The sequence below is a fragment of the Lactuca sativa genome, chromosome 8, assembly GCF_002870075.4.
Source record: "Lactuca sativa cultivar Salinas chromosome 8, Lsat_Salinas_v11, whole genome shotgun sequence".
NCBI lineage: Eukaryota > Viridiplantae > Streptophyta > Magnoliopsida > Asterales > Asteraceae > Lactuca > Lactuca sativa.
Window position 1 is genome coordinate 26,944,413 of NC_056630.2, and position 15,980 is coordinate 26,960,392.

The following is a 15,980-nucleotide window of genomic DNA, read 5'->3' on the forward strand; positions in this document are numbered from 1 at the left end:
TTGTTAAGATAACATGGATTAAAAAACCTCTAGGTTAAGCTATATAGTTATTGAAATGAGTGTGAGAAAATTCTTTTGTAAAAAGTTTTTCTAAATTTGTATAGATCTTCATGTATGTATTCTTTCTAAAAAAATTACATACTCTTTCTAGTCTTGCTATAGAAAGAAGATTAATCAAGCCCATACTTGATTACTATTTTGGTGTGACACTAGTGTTGAATTAAATAAATTATGATTTGTAATATTGTAGTAGTGTAAAATATGCAGGTGTATGTGATAAAGATTAAGTAATAGTAATAAAAGTATTTAGGCCAAAACGGGTATTTTGGTCATTTTGAGTAATTCATGGATTTTGAGTAAAAAGTATAATGTTGTAAAAGATAAGTAGTGCAACTTATATAGGTGTTATAAGATGAATAAGTTGTGAGAAAAAAAGGGGCTTAATGATTTAAGAAGTATGACATTTGAGACAAGGGAAAAATAGGAAGAAAAATCCTTAAGAATGGGAAAACTGTAGTTTCCGCGGCACGGTAAGAATTGCACCACGGTGTGGTGTTAGAGGCGTTAAAATGGATTGACATAAAATGAATAATGACATCAACGTACTTTGAACCACGATGGCGCAAAGAAAAATAAATTGTGACTGTTCGAACAAGCTCTTATTAACCTAATCAATGTGAGTAGTTTAACTTAAACCCACAATGACTATTGAGTTAATATTGTTTAGAGTTAAATAATTATATTTAACCTAATCAATGTGAGTAGTTTAACTTTAACCCACATTGAGTATTGAGTTAGTATTGTTTAGAGTTAAATAACTATATTTACATTGTTATATATATTTACATGAAGACAATAAAATGAGTATTTTATCATGATTTATAAAGAGTATAAGTCTATTGACTTAAAATCATAGTAAGAGAGAGATGCTTGTATTGTTGAAGTCATAAGTATTATGACAAGTTTCAAATAAGATGAAAGCCTCCTAATGGGTACACAAAAATTTGGTAGAATATTAAGTTGAAAATGATGAATATGATGATATGATAACAATATGTTATGATGTGATTATGTTAGAATTAAATTACTCATTTAGTTTATGCTCATTTGTGAATGTGATTTTGGAAAGCAGGAAATGTAAACCAAAGCAAGGGAAAGAAAACTATGGAAAACTATGAGTTAGTTTATTTATAACTATCATCTTTTGTATAAAACTTTATGGCACCAGATAGATCTTGGGCTCACTTTTAGTATGTATTTGTATGTATTTAGTTTTTTTTTTTTGAAAATAATTAACCGAATTCAGTGTTTTGATGTATAATATTTTGAAATTTTTTGATGTATTTTGTTTATAAAATTAGAGAAAAAAATATGCTTGTTACAAGTTCGTATCAAAGATAGTCCAAGTGAACTAGATTCTTAACTATGGATTCTAGACTTAAATTGTATTAGAAAAATGGAAACATCCTAGAGAGGCGGTGGAGTGAAGTATGAGAATGAGTAATAGAGTAAGTTTTAAGTAGAGATAATTACATACTGGAGGTATATTATGATGGAGATAGATTAATTAACTTTTTTTATTTTGAAGATGGTGAGTACAAGAAATACATGAGGTGGTGGTCGACTACAAGTCGTGGAGGGACAGGCGAAACAGGAGGAGGAAAAGGTACTAGTACCGGAAAGAAAGTTGGATGCACTTATAAGGAGTTTATCGATTGTAAATCTACTGGATTTTGGGAACTACAAATCTTGTTGTAGTTATGACTTGGCTAACTCTAATAGAGAAAATGTTTCGAACAAGTAAATATCTAGAAGGGGACAAAGTTGATTTTGTGGGATATGGTTTGTAGTATACTTGGAAGAAATTTGGCATGAACATTAACTTGGGAACAATTTAAAATTAAATTCATTAAGGAATATTGTTCCAATTTAGCTATAAAACAAATGTAAGAGGAGTTTATGCATCTAGAACAAGGAACAAAATCAGTTCATGCTTATATGATGGAGTTTAATGATAAAGCAAGGTTCGCACATCATTAAGTTGATACCAAAGAAACGAGAAAGAGAGGGGACCTCAGAGAGGCGAAGTTGAATCTAAAATAAAATGGGAAGGAAATCTAGGAGGGAGTTATAAGAAAAATTTTAAATTGCAGTCCCACATAGAGTTACAAAAAGGAGATGAAAATTGTGTGAAAAGTGTCGCAAAAAGAATTTTGGAAATTATGATACCCCTACTACAAGCTTTAAATGTTACAAATGTGGAAAATATGGGCATATGGCTAAATATTGTCCTAAGAGCAGTGTTACTTGTTTTAAATGTTGAGGTAAAGGACATATTCATCCAAATTGTCCTCGCGTTTCAAAAGTGAAAATTGCTGACAAAGGCACTAGATCGCAGGCTGGACAGGGAAACATTCATGAAGAACAAAGGAGTGAAGTAGGAAGTGTAAGAGGTCATGCTTTTCAAATGACTATTGACGAAGCAAGGGAAAAACTAGATGTCGTGTCATGTACATTCATTCTGAATTCTATACATGTACATGTATTCGTGTCGACCTCAATTATTCCAAAATTAACCACTACGCTAACTTCATTAAATGAGAACATTGTAATAGAAATGATGAACGAGAACCGAGTTACTTTAAAAGTGCATTATAAAGAGTGTCGTTTGGAGATTTACGAGACTGTTTTCCCTATAAATCTAAAATTGATCACTACCAAAGAGTTTGATTTGGTCATCGGGATGGATTGGTTATCAACCAACGAGGGGAATTTATTTGTAATCAAAATAATTTAATGATCAAAGCTCTCGATGGTTCACAAATTACGATACATATAAAAATAATTGTGACAGAATCCTGGTGGTGTCAATGGCAAGAACTCGAAATAATGTTAGTAAAGGTGAAATGTTTTATGTTACATGTGTGATACAATCAAAGTTAGAGAAAAGAAATGTATATGAGGTAGAGATAGTCAAAGACTATCCATATGTATTTTCGGATGAGTGACCGGGATTACCATGAAATCGACAAATAGAGTTTGTAATTGATTTGACACCTAGAGAAAATCCTATAGTCCGTACTCCATATCGATTGGGCCCATCAAAAATAGGGGAGTTAAAGATAAATTTTCAAGAGTTATTAGATTGTGGGTTTATAAGACCCAATTCATATCCTTGGGGTGCCCCTATTTTGTTTGTAAAGAAGAAAGATGGATCAATGCATAAGTGTATCTGTTGGATTAGTGTCTAAGTCCATAACTATTTTGGTATGTACTTGACCCAATTGTGCATGGTCCTTTTGGGTTGCCTTCACCAAAGCAACTTGATAGGATGAATTATGGAGAGAGAGGAGTAATTATGATTTATTAATATATTATGAGAATAATATATTCAAGGAGAAATTATATTGTTTAATTAATATTAGTCAAGAATTAATTTTGTAGCTAAAAGATATTAATTAAATAAAGGGGACTAGAACTGTCGATTGTGTGATAGTTGAATATTTGGCTAATGGATTCCATAGAGGATGGAGTGGACAAATTCTATGGGGAAACCCATTAGAAATCGTCCAAGGCCTCTAAGGAGGGAGTCCATGGGTTGCTTAGGGCCTAAGCAATCAAATTAGGGTTTCCTTATTAGATAACCCTAATAGCCTCACTATTTAAGGACCCCTAGGGCACCAAAAACGTGGCCAACTAATTCCTTAGGGTTTCTACACGTTTTTGGGTGCCTCCTCTCTTATCATTCTTCATCCTCTTGCTCTTGGTGTTTGTGAGCCATTAGAGGAGTGACACTTGTGACTCTAAGATTTCTAAAGCCATTACAAGGAGGATTTGAGATTGTTATTGTTACATAACAATCAAGGTAAGATCTAAACCCTATTCTTATGTTAATATGATCAATTGTATGCTAGATCTAGGGTTTATAGCTTTGGATATTTAATTTCATGTTCATTAGACAAACTAGATCCAAAAGCTATTAGGGTTTGCATGTACACCATAGGAATGATGTTTTGATCCAAACCCATCAGTATCAACTACCAAGAATTGAATAATATCACAATAAAGAATAGGTATTCCTTACCAATAATAGATTATTTATTTGATCAATTTCAAGGGGGGCACCTTTATTTTCAAAAATTGATCTATGATTGGGGTACCATAAATTAAAGGAGCGAGAAAATGATGTATCAAAGTCAACATTTCGTACCCGTTATGGCCATTATGAATTTTTAGTAATGTAATTTGGATTGACGAATGCATCCATAGCTTTTATGGATTTGATTAATAGAGTGTGTCCTCCATTTCTAGACAAGTTCGTCATTGTGTTTATAGTTGATATTCTCATTAATTCAAAGAGTCGGTAAGAACACAAGATTCACTTACAAAAGATTTTGGGACTTCTTCAAAAAGAAAATTTGTATGCAAAAATTTCAAAATGTGAATTTTGGTTGAAAGAAGTTCAATTTCTCTAGAATGTTGTCAACGAGGAAGGTGTTAAAGTAGACCCAATAAAAATCGAATCTATTTTGAATTGAGAACCCTCGAAGAACCCAATAGAGATACGCCATTTTTTGGGACTGGCGGGGGTACGATTATCGATTTATCGGAGGATTCTCAAGTATAGCGACTTCATTGATAAAGCTGACACGAAATACTGAGAAATTTGTTTGCACAGAATTGCAAAAACGAGCGTTTTTGTGTCTCAAAAGGGTACTTTGAGAAGCCCCGATATTATCCCTACCATAAGGTGGAGAATATTGTGTTGTTTATAGTAACGTTTCACATGTTAGGTTAGGATTTGTTTTAATGTAGAGAGGTCCACTAATTTCCTACGCTTCAATGCAATTGAAACCCACTAAACAAGTTTATCGTGTACATGATTTGGACTTGGCATCCGTAGTATTTGTGTTAAAAATATGGTGGTGTTATCTTTACGATGTAAAGTTTCGAATATCTGCCGACCATAAGAGTTTAAAATACCTATTTGATAAAAACGAACTAAAGATGAGAGGGTGAAGGTGGATGGAATTACTAAAGGGTTAAGAGTTTGAAATATTGTATCATCTTGGAAAGATAATATGGTAGCAAATGCTTTTACTCGAAAAGAGCCAACAATTCAAGTAAAATATGCTCGAATGGGAGTTACTAGTAAGTTAGCCGACTTGATCCGGGAAGCACAAGTTAAAGCTGATAAATTTGAAAAAAAAATGAAAAATGAGGGGATAAAAGGATATATTTCCTTACTAGAAAGTCATACCAAAGGTTTGAGAACTTTAATGGGGCGAATTTAGGTTCCTAAATTTGCTGATGTACGAAAAATGCTATTGGATGATACACACTATACTCGGAACTCGGTCCATGTTTGACATGTTTACAAGTGAAGTTAAACCATCTGAAGCATTAAGTGAACTACATCCATTACCAATTCCACGAAGAAAATCGAGTGATATTACTATGGATTTCATTACGAAGTTGCCCCAAACTTCACACAGATATGAGTCCATTTGGGTTGTAGTTGATTGATTAACTAAATCAACCTAGTTTATACCAATAAGAGAAAGTTATACTACCAAGAAATTAGCAAAAATATATATAGACGTGGTAGTTAAGCGGCACGAAGTGCCCATCTCTATTGTTTCAGATAGAGATAGTAGGTTTACATCACAATTTTCAGAAAGCTTTCAGGAGAAAGTGTGTTAAAAAATATTGATAAGTATCACTTGCCATCCATAGATGGATGGGCAAAGTGAGAAACCCATCCATACATTATAGAATACTTTACGAACATGTATAATAGATTTTGGAGGCATTTGGGACGATCATCTACTTTTTAGTTTTAGAAATCTATACTAAAATAGTATGATTCTTTAAACCGAGAGCGTGTATATAGAGAACGTCCAAATCTAACTTCACATGAGGAAGTTATGATTTTTCCAAGTTTCAGTGTAGTAGTACACAGCTCAGAAATTGAATTCTAGATCGGTCAATTTTTAGCCAAAATTATGTAAATGAGAATTGAATATCTCATTAATAGGATTTCAAGGATAAAAAGACACTTGAAAACAGAGTTCGTATGTAGAAATTATAAATTTTACATAGTCGTTAACAATGTAATATTCTCAGACTGTTAAATTTAAAATTGGTTGAGAATTAGCCAAGGGGAAAAAACGCAAAGCTGTATATATTATCAATACCTACGCGTGGATATAAAGAACGTCAAAAATGGAGCTCGTATGCGAAAGTTATGAATTTTTTAAAATGGTTGTTTTACATGCGTCCCGTGCCACGTCTCAGCACCAGGCGAAGCCGTGGTACCTACGCAAGGTTACGACATGAGAGGCATGTCTCACGATGTGAAGAGCCCCTGGGCAACCAATAAATAGAGTCGGAAATCACTCCATTCTGCACACCTTTCAACTCCATTCTCTCCCAAACCCCCCAAAGTCCTAAGACCTTTTCTTTAGCATCTCCTAGGTGTTAGTAGCGAAGCCTGGAGCCCCGGAAAGCCCCGAGGAGAAGAGATTTTGGCTCAGAAGTTTTGCCCGTGCAGAGCCTGATTTCTCGCTAAACCCCCTGTAAAGGAGTTATGCTTATCATACTTTAAGTATAACTTATGTTTAAGTTCATTATTGTTATTATGAACCTATAAACAAAACTTATTAGTGACTCCATGTCATTATACTGATTGATCTACTTACGGGGATGATGTTTAGGATGTGATTTAGTGAGGTATTTAAAGTGGGATTTCTAAACAGTATACTTCGTATACCAAATGGACCCTACATCTGATATGATCCTACATGGTTGTTCCTTACTTGATAGATCATGAAAGTAGACTTTGAGTTAATGATGAATCTAGACTAATAATTATTTGTGGTTTTGATGTCTGCATGCTTTCGGGTCTCTTTCGGGCGTCTTTCGTCTTCTGGAAAGAGCTTTCCTTTCCCTTTTGAATCTTTTGTTGAGTGAGAATGAGAATTAGAAGAAGGAGATTTAGAAGTAAAGTTAGACCTTTGATTATTGCTCTTCCTTACTTGAGAACGGAAACTACTTTCCCTTCGGTTCTTCTCACAAGTGGACTTAGGACCGAACCCATCCATTCGGTTGCTTACATGTTGAGGACCGAAAGCTTCCTTCCGGTTGTCATTCCTCGGGGACCGAAATTACCCTTTCGGTCTGTTTTAGTTTGGGGACCGAAAGTACCCTTTCGGTTGTTTATCACCTGATGCCCAAAAATTTCCTTTCGGTTGTTGTGACTTTGTGAACCGAACCTATGCCTTTGTTTGTTTTCATCGTAGTAGCCGAAATCCTTGTTTCGGTTGTTCTCGCCATATGAGGGAGACTGATTTCGTGAAGTAGAATTGGCTCTTGTTTCTACTTGCAATTTGTTAGTCTTTTCATACCTAACGTAATGAGGATTCTAGGATCACCAAAATTGTTTCCTTTCTATGAGATTTTTCTTATATCTCAAGTTACGTTTGTGCTTTCGTTCTGACACCTGTTTCGGGGCCTTGTGGATGTTAGCTTTCTGCTTCAGTCTTTGAGCATGTGTTTCGCTCTTTAGAGGTGAGGTTTCGCTTGCCTCTTTGACTGGTTCGACTCGAACCTCTTTTGTACCACTAGTGCTTGGCACATCAAAATTGTCAGGCTTGTTGAGTGGTTCTGCCACATACCTCCCCTTAACTTTCCAGGATGTTTTCTCCGATAGGCCAACAGTTTCATCAATGTTGTCAATTGGAGCTGACCAGAAGAATTCATCACAGCCATCAACATTTATCTTTGTGGTTTTCAGGTTCGCTCTTGACAAATTCTGAGTCAAATTTTTGTACAGTCTCGGTTCTCAGTTTTAGTATGTCGTTTTCATCCAACAAATTTTTGAGCATGTCCTTATGGTCTTTTAACTTTATGTAGGACTCTATTTTGTCAAGACCAATTTTGTAGGTGGGAGATATTTCATCAGAAGATACAACGTTTTTCACAGTTGTAAGCTTCGGCATCGACTTCATCCTCCTTTAGCTCAAGGAAGGGTAAAATCATGCTACGTATCTTCTTTCCTTTTTCACAATCAAGATGTAACTGAGTAATATTAAAATATAATCTTTTAGTAATCAATCAAAAACATTTCGTTGTTTTAAAAGCTTAAGATTGTCTCGTTGCAAATAGATTGTTTCATCCCTAGACCTAATTAATTCCTTCTCCTTTTGCTCAATCCAGATTTGCCTCTCCTCACTCTTCGACGATACCCTGCTAATTTGATCAGTCAGGTTAGAGTTTGAGACACGAGTTTGGGTAAGACTACCACTTAAACTAGAAAATTTAGATTTTAATCCATTTAGATCCTTTTGATAGTTTGTGATGGGTATTTTCAGAGAAATAAGAATAGTTTGTACCTTCTTGATCAACTCATCACATTCGTTGATCTGCACACTAACAGGTTTCGCAGCGAAACATATGTGCTCTCACTCCTTCTCATCATCCAGTCCACCATCGGTTGTGTATCCTTGCATCTGTAACACACCAACCGTCACCATTAAACATCTTCCCTCAACCTTTTCTTCTTTCACCAGCAGAGCCTTGCCTTACTTCTTCGTCCTCTGAATCTGTGGACCACACCTGAACTCCACCAAACTCATCATCATCACCAGTACCCTGCACAATTAAAGCATTCATGGTATTATTGTTAGTTGCTGATTTCTTTGTCTTGATCTCCTCTAATCGTCTTAGGAGGTTCGCTTCTTCATTGTCTTCGTCAACCCTTTCGGATGTCTTCCTCCGCATGCAATATTTGGCAAAATGATTCTTGCCTCCACAATAATGGCAATCAAAACCTGAGTCACCTCCAATATTTGTTTCCTTCTTCGTTTCTTCAGTCTTAAAAACCATCTTCGGTTCCTGTTTCACCTTTTCGGAACCGTAACTTCCCTGCCAGTTTCGGTTCTTATTGGCGGGGAGCTTTATTTTGATAAACTTTATCGGATTGGACACCATCAAAGCGTATTATTCACCAGTTAGATCATAGTCAGCAAGATCTAACTCTTCTTCTTCTTCAACTGCACTTTTTCCCTTGGAGATTAGAGCTAACGAACCCAAGCTAGAAACCACATTCATTTCCTTTGACACAACACTCTCATGAGACTTCAGAATTCCCACCAGCTTCTCCAAAGAATAGGATTTGAATTGTTCATGTGCCTTCACAGTAGAAACAACTACCATCCATTCAGGTCTAAGACCGTTCATGAAGGTAACCTTCTGCTCAATAACCTTTCTTTCGATCCCATGCTTTATCATCTTACTAAGAAGATGATTAAATCGATCAAAAGCATGAATAAGCTTCTCTTCGGGCTTATGTTTGAAGTCACCAAATTCAGAAAGTAATAGAGTTTGAATCGAATGCTCCAGATCTTCATCAGTAGAATATAATTCCTTCAGCCTATCCCATATCTCCTTCACTGTAGTGCAAGAGCTTACTAACCGAAACGTATCCGATTGCAAAGCGAACCTAATCATCCTTAATGCTTTGATGTTGCGTTGAAATTTGTCTTTTTCATCTTGAGCAACTTCCTTCACATCAGCGAGTAGTTCGTTATACTCCTTTTGCGTTTTGATTATTCTTGAAGTGCTTGAGTGAGCAAACGGACCAACTGTGAATGCTTCCCAAATCAAATACCCATTATCTTCAGAATCAATTACATAATCTTCAAAGTGTTGCGTCCAGGCTTCATAATCCTGAGTATACAAGATTGGAATCCTTGTTGTCGATCCAATACTATTGGAGATATTGTTCGGATTTAATTGTGAATCTTCCATAGACATTGTGATAATGTTTGATAGATAACCTGCTTAAGACCAGACTTGTAATTTATCGTTAGGGAGATACACCAATGTGGAATGACGGCTCAATTAATATCAATAAATGCGGTAAACCCTAATAACTTGTTCAACAGAAGATATGTGTATGAATTACACAGCCTCCTGCTCTGATACCAATTGATGAGATAAAATCTCTAAGATCGTTTAGATCTTTTACAGGTTAATCAAAGAAGAACAAACAATTATATTAAATGAAACAATGAACACAAGATGGAATCAAGATAATGCTGAATGATTCAAACATAGTCACGCCTCAGCAGAGCTCAATTGAGAACTTCCACTATAAAGGAGAGCTAGGGTTTACAATACAATGAAGAGAATTATTCAGTCGATAGTTACAATGATGCATGCATGCATCTTAAATACTAAAATGTGACATCCCAATTTCACGGCCAGAAAATACCGATTTGTTTATGCTTTGTTTTTAAAATCAGAGTAATCTTTTAAAGAAAACAGTTGCAGAATTTGTTCCCAAAACAAAATATGATAAAAAAAATTATCAAAGCATTTCTTTAAAGAAATGTATTTCATTATATAACAAAATCTCTGGATGTCATGTTCAATACAAACCAAAAGCATAAACAGAACAAAACAGACCTTACAACAGTTATTTATAACTACTGATCTATAATCCAAAATCTCTCGTCAAGTCCACCAACTTATACTCTTGTGCTATTACCTGTAATGCAAAGAAAACTGAGCGGGTCAGGCTTGGGAGTCTGGTGAGCTTATAGGGGTTTCAACCCACAATATTATATCTTATGTAACGCCCGGGTATCAGGGCTAAGCATTTTTGACAATGTAATAGTCAAGGTCAACTATTCTAACTCTTTTTGAAGTAATAAAGATGAAATATTTGAGTATTATGCGAATTATGTGTATTTATGTGCTTATTATTTAATTATAAATGTATTGTTTATGCTTATGATCTGTATCGAACATGACATCTCAAGTCTTTTTAATGAAATACATTTCTACGGAAATGCTTTTGATAAATCTTTATCATATTTTGTTTTGGGACAAATTCCGCAACACTTTTATTTAAAATGTTACTCTGATTTTTAAACAAAGCATAAACAAAATCGGTCTTTCCTGGCCATGAAAATGGGGAGGTCACATCTTATATATATATATATATATATATATATATATATATATATATATATATATATATATATATATATATATATATATATATATATATTCCATCATCAAACGATCATTCCGATTACCCATGCATCCCATTATCTTCCTTACTCTTAAGGGCCTACCCTAAGAGTCATCTATTCGTTCACTTCGTATTAGGCACTAAGACAATAGCTGCCAAGGTTCTTTGGTAAAACACTAATTCCATAGCTGCTATGGTTCATTGATCGGGTACTAAATCCATAGCTACCAGTGTAGGTACTAAGTCCATAGCTACCAACGTTTATCTAACAGGTACTAAGTCCATAGCTATCATCGTCTATCTAACGGTACTAAATCGATAGCTACCAACGTTCGTCTATACGATACTAAATCCATAGCCACCAAGGTTCATCTATATACAGTACTAAATCCATAGCTACCAAGGCTTATCTTTACATTACTAAATCCATAGCTACTGAGATTTATCTTTCGTCTCATCCTCAAACTTAGCCTTCGTCACACACCAACTATTTCGTCTACCCATGTTCTATCCAACATATTTGTAGAGATAAAATACATATACAGTTTATCTCATTTAAAACCTATATAAAACTTCAATTCCTTGCCCATCTCAAATAGACAAATAATATATAAACACATAGCACGTATTTCATAGCAAATACTTCGTATTTATGTGTTAGAAGAAAGTAACTACACACTCACCCAAACATATACTTAATACATTCAAATAATACTTGTATTATACTCGTGTTTATGAAAGGGACTATACACCCACACATATAAACAACTTTATTATACACATATCACGTATTTCATAGCAAATACTTAATATTTATGTGTTAGAAGAAAGTGACCACACACTCACTTGATCAGAAGATGATCGGACAACACTACAGCTTGTAGAAGTAGTATTCTTCGGTAGATCTGGAAGATCTTCACAAAAATCGGGCTTCTCGCGGGCAGAGCTTCGGCTCAGGAATCTCACTTCTTGGGATCTTCGGGCTTCGGGCCTTGATTCGGGTCTCGGGATGAAACCAGGGCTTCGAGGGTACTTCGGGATGGCTATAGAGGGTATCGGGAGTGAGAGAGAGGAGCTGGAGCAACCCAAACTCAGCTGGCCCTTCAAATCTATTTATAGGGCAAAATTTTCCCTTGCCACGTCGTGGTACGGTTTACCACGTCGTGGTGGCTGGGTCGTCACTACATGCGTCATTGCAGGTGGGTCTGACAGACTCCAGAGCTCCTGCCACTTCGTGGCACTTTTACCATGTCAAGGTGGCTGACAGTTTTGGGGTTTCGCGCCCCAAACTTCAGAAATTCATAACTTTCGCATACGAACTCCGTTTTCAACGTTCTTTATATCGACGCGTAGGTGAGAATATTCTCTACAACTTTCGTTCAGACTCCGTTGGCTAATTTTGACTTTATTTTTAATATATTATAAATATATTACTTTTATATTATTTTTAGTAGGCCGGGACAGGAAAACTCCGTTATAAATTCATAACTTCTTCATTTGACGTCCGTTTCCGCCTATCTTTTTATCGTTTCACTACTACCGATGAGATCTTCGATTCGCATTTAGATTGTTTCGGCTAAAAATCACTCGATCTCAAATCGAGGATTCTGGATGCATACTGCTAAGTCGAAACTTCGGAAAAATCATAACTTCCTCATACGAAGTAAGATTTGGGCTTTCTTTTTATGCACGCTTTCGGTTTAACGTATTCTACGACTTTTGTTTAGATCGGTAAGGCTAAATATTGCTCTAACATAAATTCTCTTTTTACGTCATTCAGCGTCGTGCCAGTTCTGTCGCGAAACTTCGACGGGTCATAACTTCTTCGTTATAACTCGGATTTCGGTGTTCTTTATATGCACGTAACCCTTGTAACATATACTAAAACTTAGTTAAGATTACTCCTTCTAAATAATCTTCCATCAAAAAGTCATTTTTGACGCTTATCGTCTCTAAATTGACTAGCCCAGATCTACGGGCGTTACAATTATCTCCCCCTTACGATGATTACGTCCCGGAATCATTAACGAAAATAGGGATTGGATAATGATTCTATACGTTACCTCTTCATCCTAAGTAATAGTCGTAACTTCCATGTGTAACAAATCGTTATTTCAAACTTATGTAATAGTGTAGGTCAAATTGTACTTCTTTTTAATTAAATAAAGAGAAATTTTGGCATACTATGTATATTTACATAATTGACCCTCAAAAATAAATTATTAAATAATCTCAATCGGGTTGAACCAAGTGATACAGATTGTAACAAGGTTTCCAAAAATATAAAGAACACTAAAATCCGAGTTATAATGAAGAAGTTATGACCAATCGAAAATCCGCGACAAAACCGGCAAAACACTGTTCAGTGTAAAAACTGAATTTTTAATAAAAGGCTTTCTAGCCTTAACAATCTAAATGAAAGTTATAGTTTATCTTAAACCGAGAACTTTCATAAAAAGAACGCCAAAATCTGACTTCGTATGAGGAAGTTATGATTTTTGTAAGTTTCAATACAACAGTGTACAACTAAAAACTCGAAATAAAGATTGAGTGGTTTTTAGTCGACACAACCTAAACGAGAATTGAAGGTCTCGTCATTAGTAGTACAACGGTAAAAAGACAAACAAAAACGAACATCGTATGAAGAAGTTATGTATTTATAACGAATTCACGTCCCGGTCTGTTTAAAATAATAATATTAAAAATAAATTCAAAATTAGCTGACGAAGTCTAAACGAAAGTCGTAGAGTATAACTTTACCTACGCGTGCATATAAAGAACGTCAAAAATGGAGTTCATATGCAAAAGTTATGAATTTTACAAGTTTTGGCAAAAAAATAAAGAAAAATACCAAAAACCGGGAATATTCGCATGAACACTAACTCGCACGTCACCCTCGCATGCGAGGCCTCCATGTGTCGGCTGCTGAGTGGACCGATGTCTGCCGTGTCACCTCCTGATTCGACCAAGTTCGAGGTCCAGTAAGAACCGGACAGCCTCGCATGAGACACACCGGACCTCACCCTAGCATTCTCCTCGCACACCCCTCACACGCCTCGGACCAGCCCCCTTCGCACGTGTCGTCTTTCCATTGGACCGAGGGATGGTCCAATCCGAGCCAGCCAATAGCGAGCTTCCGGTCCGAAGAACTTCCTTCGCCTCGCCACCTGTCAGACACGTGTCACCCTCGCGCAGCTTCGGGTCCGAACCTTCGGACTATATATAGTATGCGAGGGTTCCGACCATTTTACACTTTTTTACCCTAAATTTCACCATTTTTCACATTTTCCACTCCCTTAAGCTCATATACAACCCCTAAAGCCCCGGTATCAAGACTCGAGCCCGAAGTAAGTCGTGAAGCCCCGAAATTCTCGAGAATTCATCCCCTCTCCTGTCAAAACTCTGCCCGATTTGAGCCGGTTTCTTGACAAATAAACTCCTTTTCGTGAAACGAAACTCTGTCCGAATTACCACCTACCAAGTGAGTTCATACCCCCGTATTTTCATAATTTCTACTGTTTTAAGGGGGGAAGTACAAGTATAACACAACAACTTTGTGTTATAATTAAATGATTTCAAATCACGATAAAATGATTTTAAAGCATCAAAAATACTTCAAATATTGAACTCTTTTATAAACTTATATTTTTCCCAAATATACATATTTGGGTAATCGTCGATAGATTAACCAAATCCGCACACTTCTTACCAATCAAGGAGACTGACAAGATAGAAAAGCTAACCAGAACATACCTCAAGGAGATTGTTAGACTACATGGTGTACCAATATCTATTATTTCAGACCGAGATAGTAGATTCACCTCTCGTTTTTGGCAGTCTTTACAAAACTCTCTGGGAACTAGGCTATACATGAGTACAGCCTACCGTCCACAAACCGATGGACAAAGTGAGAGGACGATTCAAACGTTAGAAGATATGTTACGAGCTTGCATGATAGACTTTGGAAAGGCATGGGATATTCATTTACCCCTTGTTGAGTTCTCTTATTGACCATGGAAACCGTCAAAACTCTGTGGTTACTGCCCCAGAACAACCTAGGGAGAACAACAACAACAAGAAGAAGAAGGGTTGTAACAAAAGGAAGGAAAATCTCCTCTAGAACCTTCAAAGAAGCAACAAATAGTGGCAGTCCATGCTACTACTGTGCCTGCTACCATACCTACTACTGCACCTGCTGTTGCCCCTAACTACTCAGCACCAACTAAGCCCTATGCCGGTAGCCTCCCTAAATGCAACAAGTGCAATTTTCACCACACCGGAAATTGCCCTGAAATGCAGTGTCGTAACTGCAAAAGGAAAGGGCATACTGCCCGATTCTGTAGAACACCACCTCAACCCCTTAACCAAGTACCTGCCGCTGGAGTAAGTCGAGCATGCTACCAATGCGGTGATGTGGGGAATTTCAAGAAAGATTGTCCAAAAGCTGGAAATGCCGGTGGGGTTGGGAGAATTCTAACACTAGGTCACGAAGAAGCGGTGGCAGACCCTGCTGTGGTCACGGGTACGTTCCTTCTCAACAATACTTATGCATGCATTCTTTTTGACTATGGTGCCGAGAGGAGCTTCGTGAGCCATAACTTTAAACATCTACTAAATCAGAACTCCCAACCACTAAATAAAACCTTCATAGTAGAAATGGCTAACGGGAAATCCGAATCCACCAATGATATATACATAGGATGTACCCTTACCTTAAATGACTTGTCTTTCCCAATAGACCTTATGCCGGTCTCTATCAAAATTTTGACATCATAATAGGTATGGATTGGTTGTGCCCCAACCATGCCGACATCCTATGCTATGAAAGAGCTACTCGTTTGAACTTGCCAACTAACGAAACTCTTATTATCTACGACGACAATCCCGGAACGAACCTTTAGATCATTTCTTGCATCAAGGCACAGAAATACCTTCGCAA